Genomic DNA, 6,459 nt, shown 5'->3' with positions numbered 1-6,459 from the left:
TGCAAAAGGCCAAAGGACTTACACGAGGTTATTTTCTCATTAAAACCTATATATTTATTGAATATCTTTTGTCCCATTGTTTTTCATTGTAACTGTTTATGATCCATGCTTCTATGAAATCACTCTTCTTATCAATGCAGATCATAGCATGTTTTTCTTTATATTCGACAAGCCCAATATCCTTGGTATCATTACCCTCGAAGGTTGGTAGAGGACGTGAAAACAAGTAATAGCTCATCTACTAAATGTTTCTCTTGCAATTAAGCTAATGAAGTGAACCATTTGATTAGTACTTAAAAGTGCATTTTTATTAAGGTTTTATATTATCATTCTGAACTTAAAGTATTAATAACTCCTTAACTAAAGCATGTTTTATAATAACATATTATCTAAAGCATGTTTTATAATAGCATATCTAGTAATATAAGATATCTTCAATTTATGGTCAATGTTCATTTTAAATGCAGGCCTATCACATAAATGAAAGGATTCCTTGATAAGTTTAAGAACTGAAATTGAAAGGACAAAGAGATGGCCAAATTTAAAAAAGAGATGTTGATGCAGTCCAAATCAGAACATTGTTCGGTAATTAGGTCATATTTGAAGCTGTAGATCTCGGATTTAAGTCTACTTTATATGGATAGAAAAGTAAGACATAGGCCTATATCTTTCATAAGAGCCCAAGATTTAACAAGGTCATTTTCAAGTTCAAATTATAGCAACAATGAAGAACTTTGAATATGTCCTACAACCCAAACACTGTTTAGTGTTTGGCCCATATCTGAAGTTTTAGAAGTCTAAATGACCTCAATTTTTTTATCTTGGAAAGCTGAGACAATTTCCTAGAACTTTCATTTTCAAGTGATTCCAATTATGACGTTATTAATGATATTTTGGGTAGACAAGAGAAGATAAAGATTGTCACCAAGTCAAGAGTTGGCCACCTACTCATCAATTAGTCATCAAATCAATAATTTCTAATTTTAGCCTATAAAAGGAGGCATTTGCCTTGTAATTAGGCATCTTGGTTTCCAAATGTTACCAAGTTATAATCATAAATGTTTGACAACATTTACAAGTATTAGCATTAATTGAATAAGATAACTAATGCAATCATATTACAATTTATAATCTAATTAAAACCTCCTTTGTATGTGGTTTTCATTTGAGTAACAAGAGTTTATACTATACTTATTTGAAATACTATTAGTGGATCCTCTAACCTTGACATTTGTTGTTATCATTGTCTAATCCTTACATTAATCTTCCATCTCAAAGTTCTCATCAACTTCTTCTTCTTTATTATTATTATTACTACTACTACTACTACTACCACTACTATTACTATTATTAGTAGTATTAGTATTTCGTATTATTATTGTTATTATTCATACTTCAAGTGCAAAATACTGATATAAAACCTTGATAAAAATATATTTTTAAGTACTAATTAGTTGCATTTGTATAATCTAGATGTTGCATAAAAGTATTAATGAGTTCCTAACTAATGGTTCATCTATGACTTAAAATAAAGATTTACGCTAAAAATTAAATCTAGTTTTTTAAATTTATTATAGATTTGTATATCCAAATAAATTCTTCTAGGAAAAAATTCATGTAGATGCCATGACAAGGTTACCTATCTTGGAAGGCCAAAGAATTTTCCAAAACTTGTATATCATGATGAAAAATACTTCTAATTAAAATTGGTGAATATCATGATGAAAAATACTATTAATCCATATAGGTGCCTTGTCAAGGTTCATTTATTCTGAGAATTTTTTAGTCAACTTTTGATTTTTAAATATCAGCTTACTTGTGAATCCAATATTTATATTAGAATGTTGATTGTTAATTCTTAGAAGAAAAAAATTAGGTTTTTTTAAATTTTGATCAAGTTTTCAAGGATTCAATAAACTGGTTATTAATTCTAAAAATACATACAAACATATTTTCTGAATTTTTATGTATACAAAAATAATGATAAATCATACCACGTATTTTTTATGTATTTTTTAAGCTAAAATATGATTTTTATTTTTTGAGAGACTTTACCATATGCACACCAATAAAATGAGAAATATTTTTAGAAATTTTTTAGATTTCAATGAAAAGCATATATTAAAATATCAAGACACTATCTTATAGTATAAGTCTAAAGCCCCAATATTAAAAATATTGTTGAAAAAAAATGAAAGGAATTTATTTTAAATTGCTCTTTGAATGTTTTTTGAATTTATAGGAATTTATTTGGAGTCTGTTTGGCCAAAAAATAACTTTTATTCAAAACAAAACAATTAAAATAGGTGTAAGAGTGTGTTTTCCAAATAATGCCTTAGGCCAAAAATTTCTCAACAAAAAAAGAAACAAACCAAACAAAGTCTTAATACCTGACCCAAAACAAAACCAATCGGATTGACTCAAAAACACTAGTTGAACCAAACCGAAAACCATGGTTTGACCCAAACGTAAAGCAAAATAAACAATTAAACTAAAAACATATCAAAACTAAAAAAAAAAAACACAAAGACATAAAATCTTTTGACAAAAATAGATCAAACACTAAGAACACAATAAGTATTCAAATTGTAACTTAGCAAACATAAATAACAAACCAATAAGTTTTCATGCAATTAATGACAAAGTTTTATTTATAATCATGTGAAAATCAAGAACCAAGTATCTATTTTCTTATATTAATACTCAAAAGCCACGACTGATCAAAATGTATTTAGGTAGTTGAAAGAACCTTATAATATGCATCAATATGTGTTATTAATGACACACTAAAGATTAAAATTAACATATGAAAATAGTATGGATAAATTTATGGATAAATTTTTGTTAATAGACAACAATATTAACCTAAATGGATATTTTCATTGTCAATCAAATAATTAATTTCCCCCATCAATAGTTTCAAAAATGTCAAAAGCATCAGAATGCATTATATCTAACAAATTATGATATTCATCAAAATTTTAGTTTTGTACCTTTTTCTTTTTTCTTCCGGTGATGCTTAGTAAATGACAATAAAATATTTAGATGTACAACAAATATGACCTTTCATTCCACCTTTAAAGAGGTTAAATTTTGTGCTTTAAAAGGCTTATTTTCTTAATCTTTTCCCTTCCCATCCCATCTCATTCTTTTCTTGCTTTGTAAAATTTAAAATGTTATTATTATCGTGATATTCATAGTTTTATTTTATAAACATAATTATGACCACTTCCACACCAACAATCACAATAATCAAATGTTGTAGCTTTCACTTTAAAATATAGATCTAAATCAATTTGTTATAATTATGGTTTTATTAAAATTTCATTATTTTGTTGAATAATAAGAACACATGATATCAATTTAAAATATTTCGTAATAACATGCACAAAGTATTGTTATTGCATAAACATATTAAAAGCATGGAAATTTAATAATTTTTCTCCAACATCTCTCTCTTAACAATATTTTCTAGGATAATTTTAATTAAGAAATAATTCTAAATGTCATCAAATTATATTTACATATGGATCGTTGACTGTAAGATATTCAAATTTTTCATCCTTTAAGAAAATGATGATGAAAGAATATCATTCTTTTAGTATGATCTTGGAAGGATGCTTCATTTCCTTCTTCACCTGTATAATGTATTTTTTTATGAATAAAACTATTTCGGGAGACTAAGATGATATAACCTATATTTCTCTTTTTTAAGAGAGAAAAGAATTATACAAATCTAAGAAAAATCTTACTTTTTTAAGAGAATAAAATCATAACTTTTTCTACATGATTTTTCTAATAATACTACCTAGAATGTTAATTATATTCCAAACATATTCATATATTTTTTGATATTATAAATAAAAATAAAATTTAAATTTATAGATGATATAGAATAGAAAGATGAATAAAAATATTATACCTTGTATGGTTTGATCATCTTGGTATAATGTGATATAAAATTAAAGGAATGAAGAAGAAAGAGAATAAAAATAGAACAAAATACAATGAGATACCAAAAATCTTACTTCATCACATACATGAATCTATTTATATTTACGAGATCCCAGAAATTTTTTTTTTTCATCCCTTAAAAAGTACAGTATAATTCTTTTTGTTGTTAGTATTTCAACTTCAGCTCTTATTATTTTGATTTTATATTTTAGATCTGATCTTTTTATGAAAGTTTTATTTATTTTTAATTTTATATTTCAATCGTAATTTATCAAATATTATATTTTTCAATTTGATCATCATTCTTTTGATTTCTATTTTTTTCCTTAGCTTTTTTGTGAAAATTTTATTGATTTTCAATTTGATCCTTCAATTCAAATTGATGGTATTATATTTTTTATTTTGATTTTTATTTTTTTTATTTCTATTTTTTTTCTTTTTTAAAAGTTGTTATTCTTTTCAATTTCACCTTTCTATCAAAATATTTTTTTTTACTTTTTATGTCATTTCTAATCCTCATTTATTTGGTGATTTTTTTAGTTCTTTTGCTAAATTAAATTTTCTTTTTAATTTAACCCTTCAATCAAACAAAAAATTAATTTTTAAAATTTTCATTCTTATTCTTTTAATTGCTATTTTTTATATTCCTTTAGTATAATTGAATTTTTTTTAATTTCATCATTCAATATTTTTTTAATTATTAATTAGCAATTAAACTTCATGTTCTTTTCCAAATTAGGTGTTTTAGGTTTAATGATCCAAGTCACGGGCTTGCGAAGTTAACTCTATTTTTTTATATATAAAAAAAAGATTTTATAATCCTTTTTATTTTTAATAGAGTTATTTGAATCTCATGATTTAAATCACATGTTTAACTGATATCTCGAGTTAGCTCAACCCTTGCTATCAAGATTACATATTTATCATGATAGATTTTTTTATGCCATGTTTATACCTCATTTTAGCATTTGAATACCATTTTTTGCACAAAAAATTAACGTGTCCCTGCAGCAAAGTGCAAGCACCAAGACTAATACATTAGTAAAAGGAAATCCTTTTTCATTGTAGAAATGACATGATTATGAATGTTTTCTACAGCGATGGAAAATCTATAATTCTTTTTAGAAAAATAATGTTGCTTAGATTTATTTTCTTTTTTTCTATATACTTCACATATTTTTTATTTTACGCTTGGTCTATTTATCACCATTTCATTTCTTCATTCCTGTGTAATAGTTTTTTGTTTTCCCTTTTTTTTTTATTTACATTTTTTTTTGAAAAAAATTATTTTTTATCCCTTACACTTGAAATATTTATCATTCTACACTTAGTCTATTTTAGTCATTTTTTTTTGCTTTTATCTTTATTCTTTTATAATTTTTTTACTTTTTTTTTCTTTACATGTTTATTAAACAATTATTATGTAAAAACTAAAAAAAATAATATTTCATTATAACAATTGCAACATTATCTCATTTTTTTACTACATTAAAATTTAGCTTATGATCTTACACATCTTCATTTTTATTATTATATGGAAGCATCAGTTTTTGATTCATTATTATAGTTTTTACTTAATGTCAAAAAATAAATTATTCAACCCATGATGAGTCAAGTTTAATAGATGCATTAACAATTTTTTTTTCATTTATTGGCACAAATTTTTTCTTAATTTATTTAATTAATGTATTTATTATTTTTTATTAAAAAAACTTATATATTTAATTTTCTTGTCAAAAATCAGCTATAAAAAATAGTTCAAATAGCTAATAATCACGAAGAACTCAGGCTCATCCTATTAAGTGTTGGAAAGACGAAGAAGCGGCCAACGCTACATTATCTCTTGATGTGCTAAACATGAAAGCACTGAGAATGTGTTTGTTTTTTGGAAAGTGGTATTTTTCAAATTGTTTTGTATTTATTTGTCATTAGAAAAATTAATTAACAAAAAACACTTTTCAATTAAAAAAAATTAACTTGATTTCCAGTAAAGTGTTTTCCTTTTATTTTGGATGGAAAACACTTTTTGAAAATTGTAAAAAAATTAGAAATGTTATATTATTTGATGATTATATCAAATTTGATCCTCAAACTTTTAATTGCTATATATATATATATATTTTAAATATTTATTTTTCAATTTCATCCCTTAAAATTTAATTTTTATATTAACCTTGGTCCTTATTTTTATAATTGTTATTTATTTTTTCCTTATTGTTTTTTAATTGAAATTTTTTATCTATCAAATTTTATCCTTATTCTTTTTATTGTTACTTATTTTATTTGAAATAATTTATAAAATAATTATAATTATTATTATTATTTTAATTTCTTCATCTTTTAATTTTTTATTTTTTAAATTTGATCTCTATTATTTTAATTATTATTTATTTTATTTAAGATAATTTATAAAATTATATTTTTTTTAATTTCATTCTCATTCATCTTTTTAATTTATAAAATTTGTTCTTCGATATTTTAATAAAATTAAAAAAAATAGAACAT

The sequence above is a fragment of the Populus euphratica genome, unplaced genomic scaffold (assembly GCF_000495115.2).
Source record: "Populus euphratica unplaced genomic scaffold, PopEup_1.0 scaffold1200.1, whole genome shotgun sequence".
Classification (NCBI taxonomy): domain Eukaryota; kingdom Viridiplantae; phylum Streptophyta; class Magnoliopsida; order Malpighiales; family Salicaceae; genus Populus; species Populus euphratica.
This window is presented reverse-complemented; position numbering follows the sequence as displayed.